Source organism: Streptopelia decaocto (genome assembly GCF_964273445.1).
Source record: "Streptopelia decaocto genome assembly, chromosome: 4".
NCBI classification, from domain to species: Eukaryota; Metazoa; Chordata; class Aves; order Columbiformes; family Columbidae; genus Streptopelia; species Streptopelia decaocto.
Genome location: NC_138658.1, coordinates 73,832,394 through 73,855,941, shown reverse-complemented (window position 1 = coordinate 73,855,941; position 23,548 = coordinate 73,832,394).

The following is a 23,548-nucleotide window of genomic DNA, read 5'->3' as shown; positions in this document are numbered from 1 at the left end:
AGTTTTGTCTCTGGTTTATTATGGGACTTAAAATGTTGTAAACACTAACTTAAACTGGTCAGAATCAGTAGGTCTTGTCTGACATAGTCATCTCTCTGCTTGAAATGGTTGCTCTGTATTGTAACTGATCAAAGCTTTCAAAAGTTGATATAATTAAGAGCAAGGCAGTTCTAATAGACAAACTGCAAGCTGGCTGAACTGCATCTAAATAAAGCAACCAGCTAATGTAATCATTTCCTTGATAAAATAGAAGGTATCTGACCCTTTTCTTCTCCATCTTGCCTCCAAAATGTTGTGTGTCTGTGGGCTCCCACTAGACATTGTTCCCCCTTCTTAATGTTTAGAGAGAAAATGAAATGGTGAAGTGCTGAATCACTAGGTAAAATGACCTTGCTGGAAAAATGAAATCTGAAAACTAACCATCTTGCCACTTGTGACTGCAGAGAATAAAACCTGCTATTTGTGAACCTCTCAGGATGAGAAGTACTTCAGCAGGAATGGTTTTAGCAGACTGTAGTGTTTCTTAAGAAGAGAGGAAAAAACATTGTTCTGTTTTGATCACTTGTTTTTCTGCTGCAGCGATGCATTCAGCTCAGCAGTCAATCTTACGTTAATAAAATTAATGCAAGTGAACTTTACTCTTGAAGTGTTATTGTGGTGAGCTGTTAGTTGAAATCTGTATGAGGATCAGTAATACATCTGACATGGTTTCCTCCAGCTGAAAGCATGTCAGCCATTAATCACTTGATGGATCTCTGTTGCAGGATTTGGGGACCAAAGTGAGGAAAAAATGATATGAAAAAGAAAGCTAATTGGGTGAAAGCTAGTAATTAAACTTGATTGAATTTGGCAGGAAATACTGGTTACTGTGTATGCTTCAAGATGCTTGGTGTCTTGTGTTTTTTGTTTTAATTGGTTTGCCTTGTTTTGCTTTCCTTGAGCTTGCTTTGAGTGACCAGCTCTATCTTTGATCACTATCCCCTCCTATAAATATCCAGGTCCTATTGGGTCTCCTCTACCACAGTATGGCATCCCATGTCAGATGACCCACTGTGTTCAAAGGCATGGCCATGATATGAAGCTTTCAGTCACAGGTAGGACATGCCATGGTGCAGGGTTCTCCATGTGGTTCCTGATAGCCAGGAGCTACAGCACCTGGCTGGAAGATGCTGCCCAATTTACATCACTGTATGTTTTCCATGGCAGGTGGCTCTAGTCAAAACTAAGGCAGGGCTCATTCAGCCCAGGTAAATGATGGACTAGTTGGTATTTTATGCCTCTGTGAAATTATTTTTTTTTTGTGTGATATATATGTCTAAAGATGAGCTCTCCCAGCAAAAAATGAAGCAAAATGGATCATTCTACACTATTCTGAAGTTCAAACATATTTGGAATCCATTTAAATCAGATCTGTATCTCTTCTGTACTGGAAGTAATGCAATAATCTTCCAATAAGACCTTCAATAAACTGTGATTTTGGCTGTTTTATTCCTACTGCTGATTTTGATCTTTTCAACTTGCATAGCTGCACATACAGGAAAGCTGTTCAGTTATATCTTATTTTTATGTTTCTCTATCTTATCAATGCACTCATGCACACAGACAGAAACTAAAAAGATTTGAAGTACAAGGTTCCATTCTGTGCTATAATGCGATCATAGAGTCAGTTTTTCAAAGAAGAGTATGGGACTATATTTTTATTGCCTTTGGCATTTATTTCCATTATACAGTGTGGTACAAGTCTGGTAAAACTTCATGGGATGTACTAAGGCTTTTAGATGCTGCTATGAAATGTTAACCTCACTTGGAGATCCAAATAAATCCCACAATTCATTTACTTGCTCTGTATCGACAACACTAATTAGCAGTAAATATTAATGTGAATGCAGAGATGCGTGAATCCATTAGATACAGTATCAGTGAAGCCTTTATGCTGTTTAAAGCTCCAGAACGTGACAATTGTCAGCTGCGTATACAGAAAGAACTACAGGAAGATCACTCTTGATGTGGATGACATTTGTAAATTTTCTGACAGATGAAGACAAATCACTAATGACCATGTACCAGTTTTCATATAAATCTCTTAAGGAGTATGTGGCCAAGCTGAAACAGGAATAGGAGACATTAAATCATATTATATTTCAATATTTAATTACTGAAAGTTGGAATAATTGTGCACTCCCCCCCCCCCCCCCCCCCCCGCCGCCCAGCTTTATACACAAGCCCAGTAATTAACTCTTCATTTAAAACTGAGTGACTTGGTTGCAGAATTTTTTGCCTGGGAGTTGCTGACTGACAGCTAGAGGATGCAGCCTCAGTTATATAATTGTTCCTCGAACACCATTCCCTCTTCTTCTTCACCCCACCACCCCTAACCCCTCCCCCCAAAAAAAGTGATAGGCTCAATATAGACATAGTATGACCTGAAAAATATTAAGGGAAGTTACTTCTTTTTTTTACTGAGGACAGTAAAAAGTGTCCTCGACTCTTGGGAAATAAATAAGCAATGAATGTGGAAGCATAGCAACAATATGATATTATAGACTCACTTCTCTTTCTAGCTCACTTTTCTAGTATAAAGAGATTGTACTAATACCTTCACTGTTCTCAGGGGAAAAAAAAAAATCATAAGACAGACCAGGTCTCTTATTCATAAGTTCATTAGATAGAGTTCAGATTGCTCTCCGCTTCATCTGCCTATCCAGAACACCAGCAGCAACACACAAATGTTTGGAACACATCAAATATCCAAATGATAAACACTAGTGCCATGCAGACTCTTCCTACATGCAAAGTAGTGGTAATTCCTGTGTCAACCTTCCATCACTCAACTGCTTTTGCTTTGTCCAAGGCAGCTGTTCTGGAAGCTGAGGGAGCAGCAAACAGTGATGGGTGAGATAAGGAAAGCTGTGCCAACAGCTACCGGTGATGCTCTGCTGGTTCTGTGTGATTGAAGGTGCTTGTCAATATTGGGTGGCTCAGAATTGATTTCCTGAGTATTGCCTCTGACACGGCCAACCGTAAAGTGTTCTGCTCTTGCAGTCTGTAGCTGCAGCTGTAGGCAGGAGGGCACAGCATGGAATAATAAGCAACGGGTTGCAAAAGAGGTGTAAAGGTGATCCTAGGAGAAAACTGGGGACTCAGACTATGACAGATACCTTTCCTAGTAGAGTTCAGCTAGACAACTTCTCCTTTGTCAAAGGAGAGGGAACTTAAAAGGTAAGCAATAATTATCATGGAACCTCTTCCCCATTAAAAATGTGTCATCTGCAAGCACAAACTGTTTGAGCTTCTCAGTAAACACAAGGTCAAGGTTTCATTGTCCTATGATTTGTGTTCCCTAGAGTACTATTTCCAACAATCTTGGAAGAACATAAGGGTAATTTCAACTCCATATTATTAAAGCTTATTGTTTTTCTTAATAGCAAAAGAATATTTGCTTTGGGAGATGAGGGGGAGTTAAGTAGGTATCATTAACTGGCTACAAGGCTTCTACAGTTAAAGAAAATCTGCATCTCTTGCAGCACTTGCTAGAAGCAGATTGTTTTCCTTTGTAGAGGTGGGTAAAGGAAGTTGAGGGAAGAGGCAAAGTAGCTGCCCAAGGCCACCCTGCAGAGCAAAAAGTAAAACTTGACTCTTGGGTCTTGACTCAACAGCCTGTTCAGTGGCAAAGCAGCTATTTTGTGATTTCAGAATATTATCTGTTGTACCTCCAGTGGTTTTGTCCAGTTAGTTATGGTACAATATAGCTAAAATTTGTGCTATGAAATGTTTGGAACCTTATTTGACTGCTCGAACAGAATGAATGTGCAGGAATAGGATAGAATCAAGTTTTCCTAAATTTATCAAGAAAAAGAAATGGAGAATAGATTACATTGTGAATACAATAATATCAAGCATTAGAAAGAAGGCCTGGCATATTCCCTTCTTTCCATCCTCATACCCTCCATCATCATTCTAACATTACATGAAACTTTGCCCACTTTGATTTTTCCGGTCAGCCCCATGGCTTCATTAGCATATTTAATGGCTGTTAGCAGTTGCCTTCTCTGCTGTGCACATGCTGAGGGGACTGATTTCCTACACAGTTGCATAGTCCCTTTGGTATGTGCACTGGGCTGAGCATCTACACAGCAAAATCTGCTCCCTGGCAGTCCCCCTGAGTGCCTCCCCTCTCCCCAGACTGATGGCTGTGCCTGATAACAGGAAATGCAATTTTTACTGGTTTCACTTGTTTATGATAGTTGCAATTGTTTTTGGGATCCTTTCACAAACCAAGTCACTGGCAGGGATTATTAGACCTTGTGTTTTCTTCCCTCCCCTGCTTGTCAGTCAGTGTATGTATCTGGGATGGCTAATTTGGTCCTCACAAGTAAGGGACCATTAGGATATATGTGATCAATTTGGTTTCCAATTCAGGGAACTAGCTCTTCCCCCATACTTATTTAGAGTAGTATTTTAAATGTTCCTGATTCTTTTTTCCCCCCTCTATTTACATTGCATTGTAAGATCTTAAAATAAACCTTACTACCAAAATATTTACAAATCATTCTCAGGACCTCTGTAAGTCCAAAACGTATCTTTGGCAGTGTGTCAGACAGATTTATTGATTAAAACATGTTTCTTTGACTCACCTAGGGATGTGAGAAAACTGGCTGCTTTAAATTGTCCTGGCTGGTCACCTTGATGTGCAACTTGCAATATATTTTCTATGTCCTGGTCCATTTTTTTTTTTTAAAAGCTGTGTTTCAATATTTTTTTTCAAAAAAGCACTGAACATAATATGCCAGAATAGATTAATATTGAACAACAGAAATAATTTGGATTATGGCCAGAGCCATTACTGTATCCTGAAACGTGAAGAGGAAAAGTAGAACCTCTGTGAATTCAAGGAAACACTAAATCTGATGTAACATGACCACAGTACTGACAAACCAAGTGTTGTGTGGACTCTCTGTTTTGGATGCTTAGTTTTCACTGTACAGCCTATTCATTAACACAAAACTGAAATTTGTACCAGGCTGCCTTTTGTCTCTGTTCAGGTCTCGTAGAATCATCAGTTCTTTGCTTAGAAGATCCTTTACTCAAATAATCCTGAATGATCTAAAAGTTACCTTCGCTTCCAGGAGATACAGATCAGTGGAAATCAGTGCAGGCAGTTATTTAGTTCTTGGCTTGTTTATGGAAGATACCTAAACAAAGAGCTTTCTAACCTTTCCATAGCAGAACTGTTGCTTCTCTTAGTGCTGTAGGCTGAGTGGTAGATATCTCATTCTGGTTTTTCAATGGCAAATACCTACCTTGAAATACTATGGGAACTGATAATAGTGACTGTTTGTGCTCATTTTGCTACCAGAGATGTTAAGGTATGGATGACCATGAACACCGAAGAACTTCATAGCTCCAGAAATTATCCATGTGACTCACGGTTCAGTGTCTTATGAGCATCCAGAAATGCTATATGAGTTGTCAGAAATTTAATAAGTGATACATTTCAAAAAGATGTTGAACACATCACCTGCCACTAAAATAAACTGATTTCTTACAGCAAAGCCTGAAATATATTGGCTTTACCTGTTCTTTGCTGTCTTTGAGAAAATGAGTAAGGTAATCAAATTCTTCTTGAATGATTTGGAAATTTTATAAAACAGATACCACCTTGGAGCATCTTAAGATTGTTTTAATCTCTTATAATAGTGAAGTGACAGACACTTGTTTTCAGTCAGTCTTCAGGACTACAGTCCTGTCTCACTGCCATACAGCTTATGGTTTGCACACAAATTGTTGTCTATTTTTTTTTTTCTTATTCCAAAGTGTGAATTGTTTCCTGCCATTCTACAGGATTTTTCTTACTTAATGATAAGGAGGGAGATAACTACTCATAGTGCTGACAGAGGTAAGAGTACTGGAATAAGTAATACTTCAGATGCAGAATGATATACTGCTTCTGGGAGTAAACGGAACAAAGATTCATATCCCAAAACACTAGTTAGTCTATCAGCACTTCTGCCATTATCTCTCAGGCCACAAATCTGAGAGAAAGTTTCAAGGTCAGCTGTAACTCTATTGAAAATCTGTAGAAAAGGCCAGTGAATAAGCAACCTTTTTCTTCCTGGATTTTGTTTCTGATGTGAGGCCACTTAGATGTGTCCATTTGGCTAGATCAGTGTAATAGGATAAGGGTAAATACAAAAGCCTACACAAAAGAAGATATATTTTGGGAAGCCAGAAGTTATATTTGACAAAATCATGAGGTATTTTATCCCAAAGAAATATGAGGTCAGAAAGCATTTTATGCTGAGGTCGCCTGTGTACATGAACATACACTATTAATGCTGGCACTATGCTAATTTGTACAGAACAAAGACTGATTGAATCAGCTCATGTAAACCTGCTTTTAAATGTCTCAAATCTCAAGTTGTAACTTATGAGCTGCTTACGTCTCAGGAATATTAAGTTTTTCAGTTCCTTTGTAACTAAATTAAAATGATTATCCAGATAGAAAACAACTGTTTCACATTGTTCATTTGTACTAGATTTTCTCTGACTGGCATGAAAAATATTTACCATCGCAATCTTTAGTGGAAGTTTTCTCCATGCTTCCCCTTCAGTTTTTGGCATTGACCATTATTAGAAACAAGAGTACAATCTACCCAAAGGTGTGGAAGGACAGAAAGTGTAATAGAGATAAAATTAAGTAATTAATAAAGCAATGGAAAGCTCACAGGTATTCTTTAAGGGGAGAAAAGAAAATATATTTTTTAAAAGTGGAAGCTGGTCTTGTTGATTTAGGATGGATTGTAAGGGTAGAGCTGGAAACATCCAAGCCTAAAGGAGAGGCATTTTTGTGATCTTTGGGTGTAGTAACAAGATAATTTTCTTGAGTGGTTCATGACTAGTAATAGGAAAAAATGAGTGAAACTGCTGGTCCACAGCTTAGGGAAGAGGAAATGCTATCTACACATAAGGGAGGAGAAGGCTTAAAGGTCTGATGATTTCTGCATCAGTCATTCTGGGAAGAAAAACTTCAATTAGATCACTTAGCATCTGCAACAGTAAGTTCTCCTCCTGTCAGAGAGATATGAAGCAAAAAATACACACATATTTGGATTGGCTGAGTTTGAACTTAGGCTGCTGTATGTCTCATTCTCTGATTTTTTTTCATTTAGAGAAGGTATCAGCAGGAAGAATCAGTAATATTTCATACAAAATATTCTCATAAACAAGCCTGATCCAGTCACTACCAGAACTGGTGCCATCCAGCACCATTACTTCTACCAGTACTGTCTTCCTGGACCCACACTTATACTATTATATAATAATAATGTAGTAGGACCTGTTGCAAGAAAAGGGGTGATGGTTTTATGGTTTTTGACAATAGAAGGTAGATTCACACTAAATATAAGAAAGATTTTTACACTGAGGGTGGTGAAACACTGTCCCAGGTTGCCCAGAGAGGTGGTGGATGAACCATCCCTGGAGACATCCCAGGCCAGGCTGGACGGGGCTCTGAGCAACCTGAGCTGGTGAAGATGTCCCTGCTCATGGCAGGGGGGGCACTGGGGGAGCTTTGAAGGTCCCTTCCAACCCAAGCTATTCTTATGATAATAAAAACCAAGCTTGTGAATCCCTGGTGTACAGGAAATTACTATCGGGGGGTGCAAAGTTCTGTTTTCGGAGAGTACTTAGAATGAGACACAGACAGAAAAGGAAGCATGAATCAAGTGAGGCTCTTCGGGGATATGTCCTAGGATGATGCTAGTAAACACGTTCATTAACATCCAGATGATGGAATGGAAACTCTATTTATTGAAATTCAGGCTGCACTGAGCTGGGAGAAAATGCATGTACATGGGATGACAGGATGAGAGTTCAGAATGATCCTGATAAATTGGAGATATGGGTTGGTATTTATCAGAGATAAGTTCAAAATTCTACACTTAGGTAGAAATAGTCAATGTTAATGTGGACCAACTGAAGAAAGCAGTAAGAGTGATAAGGAATCTAGAAGCGTTGCCTCTGAAGAAAACTGGAGGAATCTGGGTTATCTCTTGTAGAAATGAGAAGACATAACGAGTAATGCAAGTGCTACTGCAAAGAGGAAAGAATAGGGTAATGGATGGAAAGCTAGTGACAAACGCAAGGTTACAGCTGATTTGTTGGCCAAATTTTCATTGTGAGCTCGCATATGGTCAATCTTGCAAACTCAGTGCTTTATTGACTGCATGGTGTAAACCTGTCTAAAATAAATTTCTCCCGGTATCAAACCCTAAGTCTCTCGGCATCTTTTGCTTTGCTTTTGTTTCTCTGCAATCTATTACCATGAGGCTGGCACTAATGCTTTTTCCTACACATGAGATCAGGAACTGTGAAGGTACTGCATGAGTAAACTGTTCTTCTATTTGTATCTATCAATGAATTTGGAACTGAAGTGTACATGCTCAAAGTAGGCTTCAAACTTAATTTTTTGAGCAGCTTTTTATATTAACATGCTCTAGCTGTCTCATAGTCTTATATTACTATCTGAATTTAAGACTGAAAGTACATCTAACTTCAGCAATTGCTTGTCACTCACCTGTTGAAATCTACATTTGTATTGCTAATTACAGTGAGCAATTTCTTTTCCTTAGCACTATGCCTACCTGATTACCTATCATTTACCTGAATTTTCAGAAAACATTTTGCATAATGGGTCAAGAGAATGCCAGAATAATACCCTTTCTGCTAATGCAAAAAGTACTTTTTTTCTTTAAAACTGTAATAGTTCCAATACTTTCTCCTTTTTGTGTTTGTTCATGCTCCCTGGAGCTTGGTTTTAGATGAAATGGAAGCATGTTGGATGGATGCCCTCCTTCTTATGACCTGAAATTGGCTTCTAACAGCCTTCTAGGAGCAATTCTTGCTCAGTCTTATAAAACTTTAAAAACCATATGTGATTATGTGCTCATGTAATTCCTCAGACTAATAATTTATATCGTGTATTATCACCTTCAAAAGTGGCTCTTTGGACTTACTGCCATACAGAGCACACAAAATACTGTATTTTCTTAAATATAATTTGTCAGGCATTGTATGACTGTAATGAAAACAGTGTGTCTTCTTTGAAATTAACTAAATTTTGTACCCATTCATAGGATGCTGCCATGGGGTTGTTATATTGTCTGATAAGTGTTGATTTGGGGTGAGGTGTTTTTGGGCTACCTTGCTGCATGAAGTATAATATGGCAATGTAAGCAAAGCAGCGAGTTAACATGACTACAAAAAATTGTAAAATGCTTTTTTCATGGTAGTTCATAAAGAATTAGAGATGGAGTGGGTTTTGTCTTATTTTATGTCCCAAAATGTGCTTTTTAGGTTGCCTGTAGAGTAAAAAGGGTCAGGTTGCTCAGAGTTGTGGATGCCCCATATTGGAAGTGTTCAAGGTCAGGTTGGACGGGGCTTTGAGCCACCTGATCTGGTGAAAGATGTTTCTGCGCATGGCAGATGAGTTGAACTAGATGATGATCAAGGGTCCCTTCTGACTCAAACCATGCTATTAATGTATCTTCATGGGATGACTCATTTGAACTCGATTTGGTGTTTCAAGTACAGGGCCTGAATGAACATCCAGGAGATTACTTCTCTGCCAAATTTTGCCACAGTGCCACTTTGTATAAGTGTGTATGTTATTCCTTTTGATTACTTATTTGTAACTTTTTAACACTACATATTGACACTATAGAGCAACTTATCTCTCTAAAGAGACTGATCCATTTAGCATTTACATGAAATGGGAGAATCTTGATCTCAGCCTTAAGCTCTCTATTTTTGGTGAATTTTGAATGACTAAAACAGTAGCTGGGAAAGGTATGGATTTGTTATTTGCTGCAGGGCTGAGTCTGCAGTCCTCCAGGCTTGGACAATCCTTGTAAGCAGTAGACTTGTCCTAGAGCTGTGGGTAGAGCTGGACATGTAGTACAGATTGCACTGTCTGGGATTTTCTTTGAGGACCTAAAAATCAGAGACTAGAAAAATAATTTTAATTTTCTTTCCAGTTAGGTCTAAGTAGTATATTTGGATAGCAGCTGACATATGGAAAGCTGGGGGAAAACAAAAAAGTGCTTTGAAATTTAATTAATGTTTGTCAGAAATAGAAACCATGTCATGATATGACAATAACCAAAACAGTTTGCATGGCCCCGTAACTATGTTATTTGTTTTGATCTGACTGCAACAGAAAGTACCCATCCACAGAGTTTGCCTGGCTTGCCAGTTATTTAAAATCACAAACCCTAAATCAATGCCATCAGTTCCTTCTTTCTGCTAGATAACAACCGCACAATGAAATACTACCACCTACAGACATGGGCCTGTATCTCAGTCCATTTCCATTGAAGATAATGAGCAAGAATGATCTATGGAGTTAACTAAATTTGCACACAGTTAATCCCAATGTTTGCTGGCATCTTTAAATAATCTATGTACTGTAATCATACAAAAATTAGGTTATGAAGGACCTTGGGAGGCCTGTAGTCCAACCTCCTGCTTGAAACCCACTAACTTCAAAATCAGAGGATGTTTCTCAGGGCTTTGTTCAGCTGAGTCTTGAAAATCTCCAAGGATGAAGGTTCAAACCACTCCTTTGGACCTCTGTTGTGGTACATAACCAGTCTCATTGGGAAAAGCTTTTTGATGCCTTGTCCTTTTGTGTGCATCTCTCCAGTTTCTCCATCTGTCTTATACAGGGACAGGGGCACAAAGCTACACAAAGTACTGCAGATACTATCTCACAAATGCTGGAAAGAGGAGAATAATAATTTACTTTGACTGATAGGACTCTTTCAAATGCACTCAACTATGTGTTTTACGATCATGGTGGTTAAAGCACACACTGACTCATTCAGTTTCTTTACAGGGATACTAAAGTCCTTTTTGACTCTCTACTCAGTCAGCCCCCAGCCTGTGCTGTGGCATGGGTTTACTTTGTCCAAGGCTCTCATCATCTGTCTATCTTCTACTTTGCAGCTACCATACTTCTCTAACCTAACCCACCATCTAGCAAAGAATGTCACCAGCATCCTAGCTTGTATCAGCACTATGGTGGCCAGTGGGACCAGGATAGGGATTGCCCACCTGCACACAGTACTGGTGAGCCCCCACCTCAAATCCTGTGTTGTTTTGGGCCCTGACTGCAAGAAAGGCCTTAAGATGCTGGAGAGAGAAGGGCAACGGAGCTGATGAAGGGTCTGGAGCACAAGTGTGATGGGGAGCAGCTAAGGGACTTGGGGGTGTTTAACCTGGAGAACAGGAGGCTGACGGGAGACCTTCTCGCTCTCTACAACTACTTGAAAGGAGGTTGTAGTGAGGTGGGGGTCAGTCTCTTTTCCCAAGTAGCAAGTTATAGGAAACAGCCTCACGTTGCACCAGAGGAGGCTTAGATTAGATATCAAGAAATATTTTTTCACCAGAAGGGTGATCAAGCATTGGAACAGGCTGCCCAGGGAAATGGTTGAGTCACCACCCCTGGGGATATTTGAAAGATATGGCACTTAGGGACATTGTTTAGTGGTGGACTTGGCAGTGTCAGATTAATGGTTAGACTCAGTTATCTTAAAGGTCTTTTCCAATCTAAATAATTCTATGAACCTAACAATCTTTTCCCAGTTTTATTTCATTTCATCCCAGCGCTCGTTCAGAGTTTCTGCAGTCCCTGGAAGCATGAGATAAAACTTCTCCCTAGAACTCCTCCATTCCTGGGAGAGATGGGAACTGGAAAAAAATCAAACAAATTGCCATACCTGCAATGGTAACTGAAAGGCACATATTGCAGACTTAGGGTGGAAATGAAATAATTTTTGTGTTGAAATATTGGTAGCTGACTGTTAATGAGCATTATATCAAGAGAAAGGTAGAATTCAAATGCCCTGCAAAGCTAACTACATGGTTGAATAACTATCTGGAGGTTATGCCAGTGGAAATGATTAAAAGAACAGCTATGAAGGAAAAGCAACTAATTTGGGATGGAAGCTGTACTCAAAGACACCACGTCCTGGTAACGCATATCATGATTCTCCCTGCTTCAGATCCAAGGCTCTACATCTGAGATACAACAAAAGCGGCATTTACTTGGAGAGAGGGAGATATATTTAAAAAAAAAAAAAAAGTGCAAATATGCTTAAGATTATATATTTATATATTTGGAACAAACTTTCTGCGGAAGCTGAGAAAGCAATGGCTTTGCCTTATAGATCCTCCCAAAGGAACTATGGCTCAGAGTGGTATCATACTTGTCTTCATCTTTACAAAAAGGCAATCCTGGAAGCAGATAAAGTGCACAGAATAGACATATAGAAGAAAGGCATAAGTTTGCCAGTGAAAAATAGCATTCATTCAAAGCCAGAGAGAGTTGTTTCGAGGGGGATCCTTTGCTTTATTTTGTTAAACTTCAGTCCTATTGCAGCTCAAGCTCAGCAGTTTAAAAGCTATGACTCTAGAAACCCAGTCATTCTATTGTTCAGCTTATGTCAGCTTATTTTGATTCAATAGGAGCATTAGAGCCAGGCCTGGGTACTGCTGTATGCACTACATGGATGCAGTTTAGTGCTCAGTTTTCCTTTACAATGCCCAGGCTTAGGAGATTTTAATATGAATAAATTAAAATAATAACAAAAACCTCAAACACAAACTAGCTGAAGGGAAGGCAAGGAGGAGATGGGGGGGAAACCACAACATTTTCAGTCGTTTTGTGAATCCATATGATTTCTGAGGTAAAAACATGCAGTGGTCATGGTAGTTCATTTTGATTTCTTAAGAAAAAGGTCACCCTCTTGGACTGATTACATGGTGGAAACAAGGCACAGATCTTATTTTTAGATACAAAGCAAGTGGCTTGCAGACACCTTGTTTAATGACTTTCTGTTATACACTGTGATGGGGGCATAAAACTCAAGTTCAGGGCTGGAAATTAAGAGCTCTCTTACTGAAGAAATACTGTCACTATGGTGCCCATGTAGGTTAATTCCTAAACCCAAAGCTCTGAGATATTTTCAAAAGTGGATTTTCACAGGAAGACAGACTTTCCAAGGCTACTTCAGCACCCAAAGCTGCAAGAAACTCCCTGTTCACTTTCCAACACACTATAAAAGATTTTCTAACTATTGTTAAAATCATTAGCCGTTATGTGCCTCCCCTTTGCTACCTCTAGGACCGAGAATATAGGTTACATCCATATGCTGACCTGGACCCTAATTCACTAATAAACTTTAGGTGAAGCAAATTCAGAGTATGATTTAGACTCAGGACATTGTTGAGGTCATTTCCAACAGTTTCCAATCAGCTATAATTTTTCAGACCCCACACCGACATATCCTTTCTAATACAGTTAGCTTTTGGGGCTGAGTTAGCAGGAATACTGAATTTAGGATATAGCTATAACCATAGTCTCTTTGATTATATCCGGGGCTTGGGAGAGAGGCCCGTAAGTATTTGTAGACATTTTTTGACTGGGAATCAGACTATTAATGCTTTCTGCAAATTTCAGCTTGCTGTATGTTTGTTGGCAAAGCCTCTTTAAACATTTGACACATCAGATGGATGATCGTGAAGTCTAAAAAATATGACTAGTACCTGGTTGTTTGAAGCCACAGAATAATGAACAGACTTCTGAAAGAAACAGAAGGTCAGAAAATGCTCACTGATATCTGATGTTTTATACATGCAAAACCACTGGCATAACAGAATTAATTTATTTGGGCAGCAAGGCAAGGAGTAAAGGAAAGATCAGCTTAGATGGGAGAAGTGTGATCTGTGAAAGCATCAAGTGTAGAGGGGGGAAAAAAGATATTGTCATGGGAAAGGTGTTAATTTTAACGATTAAAAGAAAAAGCATACAATTAATACATTTGAATATGCTGCAAAAGAGTGCCGGTACTGCTGCAGAGCACTAAACCACCTTTCTGATTAAAGGCTGATTCTTAAGGCTAAAATCCCCTAACTAAAAAAAATTTACACATTTCATTTATTTAGGTTGTAGACATTATATAGACAATGGCCAACAAAATGTTGTGTGCAGAGTTACCTGCAGAAATTTCTCTCTGTCCTTCAGTACATGCATTACAATGGAAACTTAACTGGCATTTCCTCTTGAGCCCTGGTTATATAAGTATTTCTTTCTTATACAAAAAAAAAATGACAGAGCTTCATATTCAGCAGGGAGCAGAAAATTAAGGATGCAGCCCATGTAACGTTCTCCTCTGTACCTTAAATTCCACGGTTAATAAATGAAGGGAAGAAAATGAAGGCTCTGCATGTCCCCAGTTGTTTGAATCCATGATCAGTGGGATCTCTCATATCAAATTCAGCAGCACAATGTTAACCAAGGTCAGCATCTCTTTTTCTGCAGTGATTAAGGGTCATGTCAGAGAAGACATATTTCTTTGATTGTTTATGTTATTCGCATCTGATAGGGATTGAAATCACTCATGACCAGTTAGCCCTTCTAGCCTGAGGCAGTTTAAATGGATGTGGTGACTTCAGCAATGGTTAGAGTTCAACGGCTACTGCATATACATATTATGTGATATTTTCTATGAGAGACACTGGAGTTTTAAGGATTGGATGTTGCCAGTGGGCACATTCCCTTGATTTGTCTGGTTTGATCTTCCCTGTCTGAAACACTTCAAAGTCAGTTTGAGGCTGAGAAACAGAGTTTTCCAGGTGCCCTTTTCTCTACCTGGCCTTTACAGAAGGTTTCTGTTATGCAAAACTGCTGAGAGGGAGCAAAAATATGGTTGGTAATTGCATAAGAAGTTTGTTATTCAGACTTCACAGATATTGGCAGCAGCACACCAATGGACAGTAACATATTTTAACTGCTACTCAGGGGTCTCTGGGACCTTGTAGAGTCCCCCAGAGCTGAGACACTGGTGTGAGTACAGCAGCGAGGGTTGGGGGCTTAAGAATAGGATGGTTGTGGATGGGGTGAGAGAAGTTACCAGGTCAAGAGTAAAAGGCCAAAAATTTCAGCAATGCAAACTCCAACTGGATATTAGGAATTTCTCTTTTTCCCCCCCACCACAGCATTTACACACAGGAAAAAGGGGCCCAGCAAGGGGATGAGTGGAATTGCAGTTCCTGCGGGTTTTCCAAACTCAGCTCCACAATTTCTGGAGGAGCCTGATTTACCTTTGAAGTAGCTCCTGCTTTGAGCAGGAGTTTGCACAATGGACCTCCAGAGGTTGCTTCCAGACACAACTGTTGGCCAATTCTGTGATTCTTTTGTGCAATCTCTCCTGGGGAAAAGGGACATCTCCACTAAAATAAAAAATAGCACTGAAGAAGCAGTGAATGCAATGGTTTCTAATTATGAGGATGAGCTCAAATGGCTTTTGTCAGCTCAGTTCAGAGTAGTTATATATGACACAGTGCAAAAGTCAAGAAAACAAAAGTTGTAGGGATCTATAAATATTCCAGTGATCTCAAGGGGCCTTCCAAAGAAGTGTGTGTGTGTGTGTATATATATATATATCTATATATATATATATATCTTCCATTAATAAACCAAGTATTTCTATTTAGTGTAAGTGACCACAAAACTCTAACCAAAGAGTATAGATTAGAGAAAGCATAGACAAATTTAATGATCCTTGAAATTATTACCTGCCTACACGAAGTCTGACAGAAGGCAAGTAGTGACTGAATTATGTGGATTGAATGAGAAGTCTGGTGATTTTGTGCCAAGTGGAGGAATGTGGGGTGAGGGGCGGGTGAAATGGAGGGAAAGCTTCAGTTTGTGACAGAGAAACTCATTTACCCCAGATCTGAAATCCATATGCTTGTTAACTAGGAACTGGCTACATCCCAACATGAAAAATGAGGTTTACATTGTGTGTGTGAACCAGCAATTTGCATTGATTTGCACATGATTTGTGTCTAATTTGCTAATCGTTAAACTCTGTGTGATATGTAAATAGGTAGAAAGTTAAAACCCAGGTTTTAAATTCATTCACTTTGACAATTTAATCTTGTTGGCAGGAGTTGCTTTCTCTCACACAATCTGAGTACATTGAAGTTCACCCTTCATGAAAGATTTGCAGGAAGGTCCTGTTTCCTTCTATTGCTACTGTCCAATGGTAGATTGAACTGCTTTAGCAATGACCTGTTTTAAAATATTTCTGAGATACTTAGATTATTCCTCAGTCATTTATTTATATGACTTGTGGTCCATCTACAGGTGAGACTGACCAGTACAGCTAATTATCACTTTGAGGTACCTGAAATACAGATAGTATGCAAAGCAGCAAGTGGAAGAATGACAGAAGTAAAAACATCTTCCTGCAAGACACTGCAAGTTTGGTATTAATGCAAGTAGGATCAGGCTGAAAATCTGCAAGCGGACCTTCTAATATTTCAGATAAATATGTATTGGTTTACTTTTAAATAGGTTTAAATTCAAAAGGACAATCACCGTATTGCAACATTTAAAAAAAAAATGTAATAGTGACTTGGTCTTTTTTCATAATATTATTAATGAAGTGTGACTGAAATAGGATGTCTGATATTATCAGTGCCTCAACTATCTTGGGTGATTGAGGAGTCATAAGAGAGGTGTTGTTATCAAAGCTGTAACAGACAAAAATGAATGAGTTTCAAAGACCAAATGGGGTTTAACCTCCTGTTTAGGAAGGTTTTGTCAGAAATGCATGCATTGCTAATACATTTAGTTGACTCTAGGAACATGCTACATTTTCCTGATGTCCTACGAGACAAAAAATGGTATGTAAATGAAGTTATTTTGTGTATGGCTTATTTAGTTTTTATTTGAAAAAAAATTAGTCAAATACAACAATTCACAAGTCAGTGTGACTCAGTGAGTGGAACGCTAGATTATTAACAAAAAAAAAAAAAAAAAAGGTTCTCTCTGACTTGCTTTGTAACCAAATCAAGACACAGTAAAGAGGTAAAGGAAAACAAAATTATTTTACCTGAACACTGTAAAGACAGGAGAGGGCTTATGTTGTGTGACATGTGTATGGATGATAGAGCTTGGGGACCTGGACTTATTAGAAACAATGAAGTTCAGTGGTGATGTGTAGGCAGATACTGGACAGGATGAAGTGTAAGAGAAATGTCTATTCCGTATTGAGCCTACTTATATTTTATATGGGCTTGTATTGAATATGCAGCAGGTAAACATATCTTCAGATAAAAATGAAGCGAAAACAGCCTGAAAAATTAACCCAGAGCAACAAGTAGCTTAAGTTTATTCTTTCAAGTCCTTAGTCAGCTGTAAATTTTGAGTTTTTTCTCTGAAATGCTGATTCAGAGAAGGATGCAAAATGTATAAGGCACCTCAGTTAGGAGAAGATGCTCTTCAGGGTCAGCTCACATAGCAGGACTCCTCTGAAAAGTGCTGAGGCCAAGTGACCACATTACTATAAGCTCTGGTTGGAGTAGCGCCACAGTGAGATACTGAACTGAAACTCTTGTCATTTTCTCCCATTTCCCCTTAGTTCAAAGAATATCCTTGCTGTCATCCAGTCCTGAGTTGCAGCATACCAGATTTTACATCCAAGCTGTGAAAGATCTTGTTTTGGTTCCAATAGCAGCTTTCCAAAACCCATTTTCTTTTGTTCCAAGAGCAGCTGCAGGTTCTAGCTGCCTTCAGTAGAGTTAATAGGGTCAGATGTTCCCTCAACCTGCTCCTCAAGAATCCTTTGGCCTTCTTCAGCTGACATTACTTATAAGTATATTATTGGAATCATTATTCCAGTGCCATATATGAACATCTCTAAGATTGTTTGGTAAGGTAGCACCTAGTAGAACAATTTTTGGCATATTTCTAATTAACCTTTACTTCAAGTTGGCAAAATATAGATCTAATGAAATCAAAACACAAAGGATTAAGTATGAATGGCTGATCAGACTGTCTCCCTTGATATTATGAAGTTTAGCATGCTCCCCATCCATACAAAAGACATTTCCTGTTAAATATAAATAAGCAATGAGGATTTTCCGTAAGGTTGCAACAGTTACAAGCAAAAGTCCTGCTTTTTTCACTGTCTTTGAAAATCAGACTTAATTATTTATGCCTCTGTAGCATTTTGAATTGAATTAATTTAAGGCAAAGGAGAATATCTGTCAGTTAGGTATGGATGTTTCCACAGGAAAAAGTCATTACCAACCATTTGTATTTTAACTTTTTAAAAATCTTTAGTAGAAACCTAAAAGCTAATTTGAAAATGTTGTAGGGTTTTTTGTTTTGTTTTTTAAATGACAGAGAATCTACTTTGCATAACAAACTTAAATATGCGACTCCGCTTGATATCAAGAAAGCTGAGAGGACACTTTTATAAATCCTTTCTTATTCATAACACCTCTTTTCTCAGTTGTAGTTGACATGGGTTTTGTTATGTAGGGCAGAAGTCATTGCTGAAGAATACAATTTGGTAAATTTATCAACATGGGGGAAAATGTTCGCTTATTTCTTTTGAATACAGTGATGCATTTTTTGTCTCCTGTTCAATGTCACAGTTTCCGTTCACCTGAAGTAATGACTTTTTTCACAATGCAAGATGGAAATATAGAGGTCAGTCTTCATAATGAGAAAAAGTATCTTCAAAGCAGTTCTTTCTCTCTCTGCTGTGCTCAATTTGTGGCTTTTTTGTTTGTTTTTGTTTTTTTTTGTTGTTGTTTGTTTGTTTGTTTTAAGGCCATATTTCTCATTTTCAATAAGGATAATTATTTTTGAAAACTGTTGCCTGGCCCAATCAGTTTATGTATCATCTCCTTTTTCCAAAAAGCATGACATCAGGAAGACAGAAGTATTTTAGTGTGCCTGTCATGGGTTGGGGTGATCCTCCTTGCTTCAAAATGATCACAAATGTGATTGCAGAGTGATTATTACTGGAAAAAAACAGTTCTCTGGACCAGTAGAAAATCTGAGATGCAAAACCAAAAAGCATCAACAACTTCAAAATCATTACTTGTTCAGTTGCCTATAATTAACTCAATTTTTCCTCGCCGCAATAATAAATTGTCAATTTAACTTCATACTTAGTTGGTACCTGCAATGCCAAGTAGGATAGGATGGTAAAGAAATGTGAATGAAAAACATTACTTTGGTTGCTGAGGTCTTTTCTTTTTTTGAAAGACAAATGTCTTATAAGTGAAAAGCTTAATGTGTATTAATACCCCATAACATTATTTCAGATGTTTTTCACACCCAAGTATTGGGGCTGCCTAGAAGAAGTGAGTGCCAAGGTCACCTAAAATGCAAACTCAGTAGTTTCTGTTTATGCGTGTATTGGAATAAAATATCTCTTTGGATATGATGCCTGTACATGGGAAAAACACCAGCTTTGATTTCTTCAAACTCAAGGGTAAAACAGTTACCCACCTGTATTTATTCTGGGACTATGTGAGACAAAAACTTCTAGACAGAGGGGTGAAAAAAACCAGAGACTTACCCATGCTAAATAATCATTCTGAAACATCCTCAGAGTGTGGAAAGTGGCAGCTGATTTGAAGAAAATAAATAAAAGTAAAAACCAAACAAGAACCTCACACTTCTAGGTCAAATTTGAGACAGAGGGGTTACAGGAATTTCATTCAACAAGCTAGAATTTATGTGCAAAAATTGTCCTTGTGGTGCTAAAGGACCAAAGAGAGCTCAGCATTTGTTTTGAAAAGAGTCAAGAACATGTCATACACTTACCTGTTTATAAATGAAATTACAAATACAAGCATCAAGCTAAATTTTGAAAAACTGAGTCTACGCAATTTTCTCATGTCACTCTTCCTGTTATCATAATCACATTGGACTAAGATGTGTATTCTATACAGTATTCTACCCAGTAAACTAAGAAATACAGGGGATCATGACGTTTCAGCTGAGATTTTAAAAACAAACACATTGATTTTATTGGAAACGATTCCAGATGTGAGGCCAAAGGGAGCTAAAACATTGGCAAGCACTGTGGAGATCAGAATTTTCTGCCTTTTCCTTTCCAGTTCAGTTTTTCACTGGCTGATGGGCCATCCCATCCAGTTTGCAGGACAAAATGAGCTGGGTCTATGCAATTGCTTACCCTCGCAAACAAATTTTGTCAAAGCCATATGTGGCTTCGATTTTTGTAGATCCCTTGTTTTCCTTATAGAAAGAACAGTCCTGGGAACCGCTTTTCTAAAACCATTTGTTGTGGTCTGTAAAACTGGACATTAATGAAGTGGCTGGCATGAGGAACAGGACATCTAGAAAAATTAAAGCAGTGATATTGCATGGAGGGAACTTGTAGATCTTGGTTTCTGGTCTCAACTGGGACAGTTTATTATGTTGTATCAGGTTGCTGGCTCTTCTTTCTCAATTAATTCAGCCTGATAGTTAAGGCAGCTGGCTACTAGCAAAGTGGCTGCAAACAGTAAATGAGAAGAGACTTCTCCTTATTTCAGGGAATGAAAATGTGGGTCAAGTTCTTTTGTTACACTGCACCCTGCCCTATTAGCTATTCCTATTCACAGATGAAATAAAACAAGCAACTGCAACAAGAGATGGACATTTAATTATCTTTACATAATTCCACAGACTGAATAGCAGAAGTACTTATGTATGATAGAGCAGAACAAGAGGTCTGAAAGCAGATTCTACATAGCTGATGAACATCAGTCAATAGGTAACTTGTCAACAGACCTAATCCTGCACCAGTAAATTCATTGGGAACATTTGTCTTCACAGGGCTGTGACACCAGACCTTTGAGCCTGAGGTCAACTGGAATCTTGCCAGCAAGCCCTATTGAGTCCTATGGTTGTCCTTCCATTTCACTGCACTATGCCTTGCAGCCATTGAATATTGGACTATTTAATTGATTTAACACTATTTTGATAGTCTTATAATGCAAATGCTGACCTTGATAAGGGAAGGGTTTTACTTTTTGTATTTTTTTTCCCAGTTGTCAGCATAGCAATTAATGCATACCTAATAGAATCCAAAATTAGTCACTCCCGAAAGTAATTATGTGTTAATTTTGCAATTATTTTATTTTATATAGGCAGTGAAAAATTTTAAAGTACTTCAATTATATTTTTTTTTTCAAAAAAATCAAGTCAACTACTACTTGACTTAAATAGTAATTTATGAAATAATTTGTCACTTGACATTTTAAGACTTAAGGTATTTTTTCCAGCATTGTTATTGTGTACCTAACAAAACTACTTTTGCTTTATCTGTTTTTTTTTTCTCTCCAGTATTAGAAATTTGACATAGTTTTAGCTTACACACTTGTCTGAAATTAGCAGATTGTATGTTTATGTAAATGACTTATTAGCAGACTGCGATATATTTGTCTGACTCCTAACAGTTTGGGTTGAATTTGAAATCAGTCTTTTAAAAGTCAGATTTGAAGAAGGCGGCTAAAATAATTTTGTATGTAAATTACGCCAAACAGATCAACTTCTTTGTGTATCTGATGCTTTATTTCCTCTCTATGCTTTTTGAATCTGTTGGCCATTGTTGCTCCATTTGTCAAAACTGTCAATATGTCCTGACAGATAAAGACCAGAATTGCGAGAATTCTGACTGAATGGGCAAACAACCTAACCTAGTGCTGATTGATGTAGAGGTAACTTAAAACCAGGCACAGCTCCTAAGGGAATAGTCTAAATCCAAGACAAGGCAGATGGAGCCTCGCAGTGGCTTTCCCTGTACTCAGTATTTCAACAAGAAAAAGGTTTTGGGAACAGATGATGGGGGAAAGCAGTAGGAGATAGGACTCAAACCCATAGAAAAACAAGCTTCTTTAGTTCAGCTGCTTATGAGTTATTTTAATTCTCCTGTAAAAGATGTCTCTGCAGTGTTTTATCTTCATAACGATAGTGTTCGAGACAGTATCTGTGGCGCTCAGAGGGAAACTCATTTGTATACAGGAAACAAATAACGTCAATCAAATGGCACTCAGGACCCTTTCTGCATAATGCCACAATAATGTGGTTCTGATTTACTGTTACTCAGACTATACTGGAAATTAGGAGCTCAAATGAATTTGAAGTCTAACTATTGCAAACAATATAGGAAGACATTCATAGTAGATTTGCACAATAATGTTATGTTGTTTGATAGTAGGGAATCTAAGGCAGAGAGAAGTAAGTTATAAACTTGAGATTTTAAGTCCTTGTTGACTCCAGCACTTAGTCTTTGACATGAAATGATTTTTTTATCAGTATCAAAAATCAAGCAATATTAAGGAGTTCACATTTGCTAACAAAGATTTTTTCCAAAACCTTTATAGATCCTGGGTAGAAAAGCAGGATTGAAACTCCAAGCCATCTTTACAAAAAGAATGGTTGTCTTCTCTCTTCCCCAAGGAAGATTTTTTTGATCACCCTCTTTGAGATATGGTTGGTTGCTAGCTACTACTTGCTTTGGATATGGTCACTCTTTGGGGAGTTTTAGCACAAAAGTGTTATGCCATTTTTGACAGTAAATGCATGATTGGAAAGAAAAGGGAGGTGTTCTAAAGGTCCTTGATCCCATCCAGCAGCTGTGGGTCTAGACAGTGCTCCCTGAGGTGCTGTCTCCTCTAAGTCATCATTACTTGTGACTCTTTCCTAAAGGAGGTGGTAGCTGGGGAGGGAGAGCATCTCAACTGAGCTTTAAATTGAAATAAAAAGGCTATAGGGATTGAATCTTTATCAGGTACTGCATAAAGAGTTATATTGTAGGGAGTGTAATGATACTGCTGAATACAAAAATATTCTCTGCCATCTATCTTTTCCTTCAATGACTTCTGTAATCAACTCCCTTATTCTGTTTTTACCTCACTAACTCAGACTGCTGTGATTGACGGGCAGATAGAGACCGCAGCATTGTCAATTTACATTTGCAATCAACAGAGCACTTAGATTTCCAGTGACATTATTAACATACATTTAATAAACAACAAAGTTAACTTTCAGCTGACATTTATGAGTAGGTATCGAAGCAGAAACACTTAATGTGATTACACAGAACTCTTCCTGGATGCAACGGTTTTATATACTTCTGCTTTCCACTTTCCTTCTCAGACACCATTCAGGAGTCCTGCTGAAAGGCTGCAAAATGTTTTGTCTTCTGACATCAGCAAATATACATTATTTTGAGAGCTAGTTAGCAAAAAAAAAAAAACAAGCTTGAATATACGTAGACATAAGGACATGGTGTAATTTCCTTAGTTTGTATCGCCTGGGAACTTAACTTTATTTTCCAATAAGCTTGCCTTGCAAAACCACTTTAAGTCATCACCATCCAGATTTGAGTAGCAGGGTTAAGCCAGCGTGTCGCTGAGCAGTTACACTGTGAGGTTGAGTTACTGGGTTACACACAAAGAATTTGCCCTTAGTCTTGTGTTAAGCAATAATGGTGGTGTGAGTCTCCAAAGTCAGTCTGTTTGGTCTAAAAAGTTGAGATGATCTGCCATGCAAGTCTAACAGAAGACAGCATGTCTTTCTATGTGTCTCTCTTCGATGTGCCTCCTTGATAGGAGATGGATCAGGAAAGAATGTGTGTGGTCATATGAACACAAGGAGAAAACAGAAGAA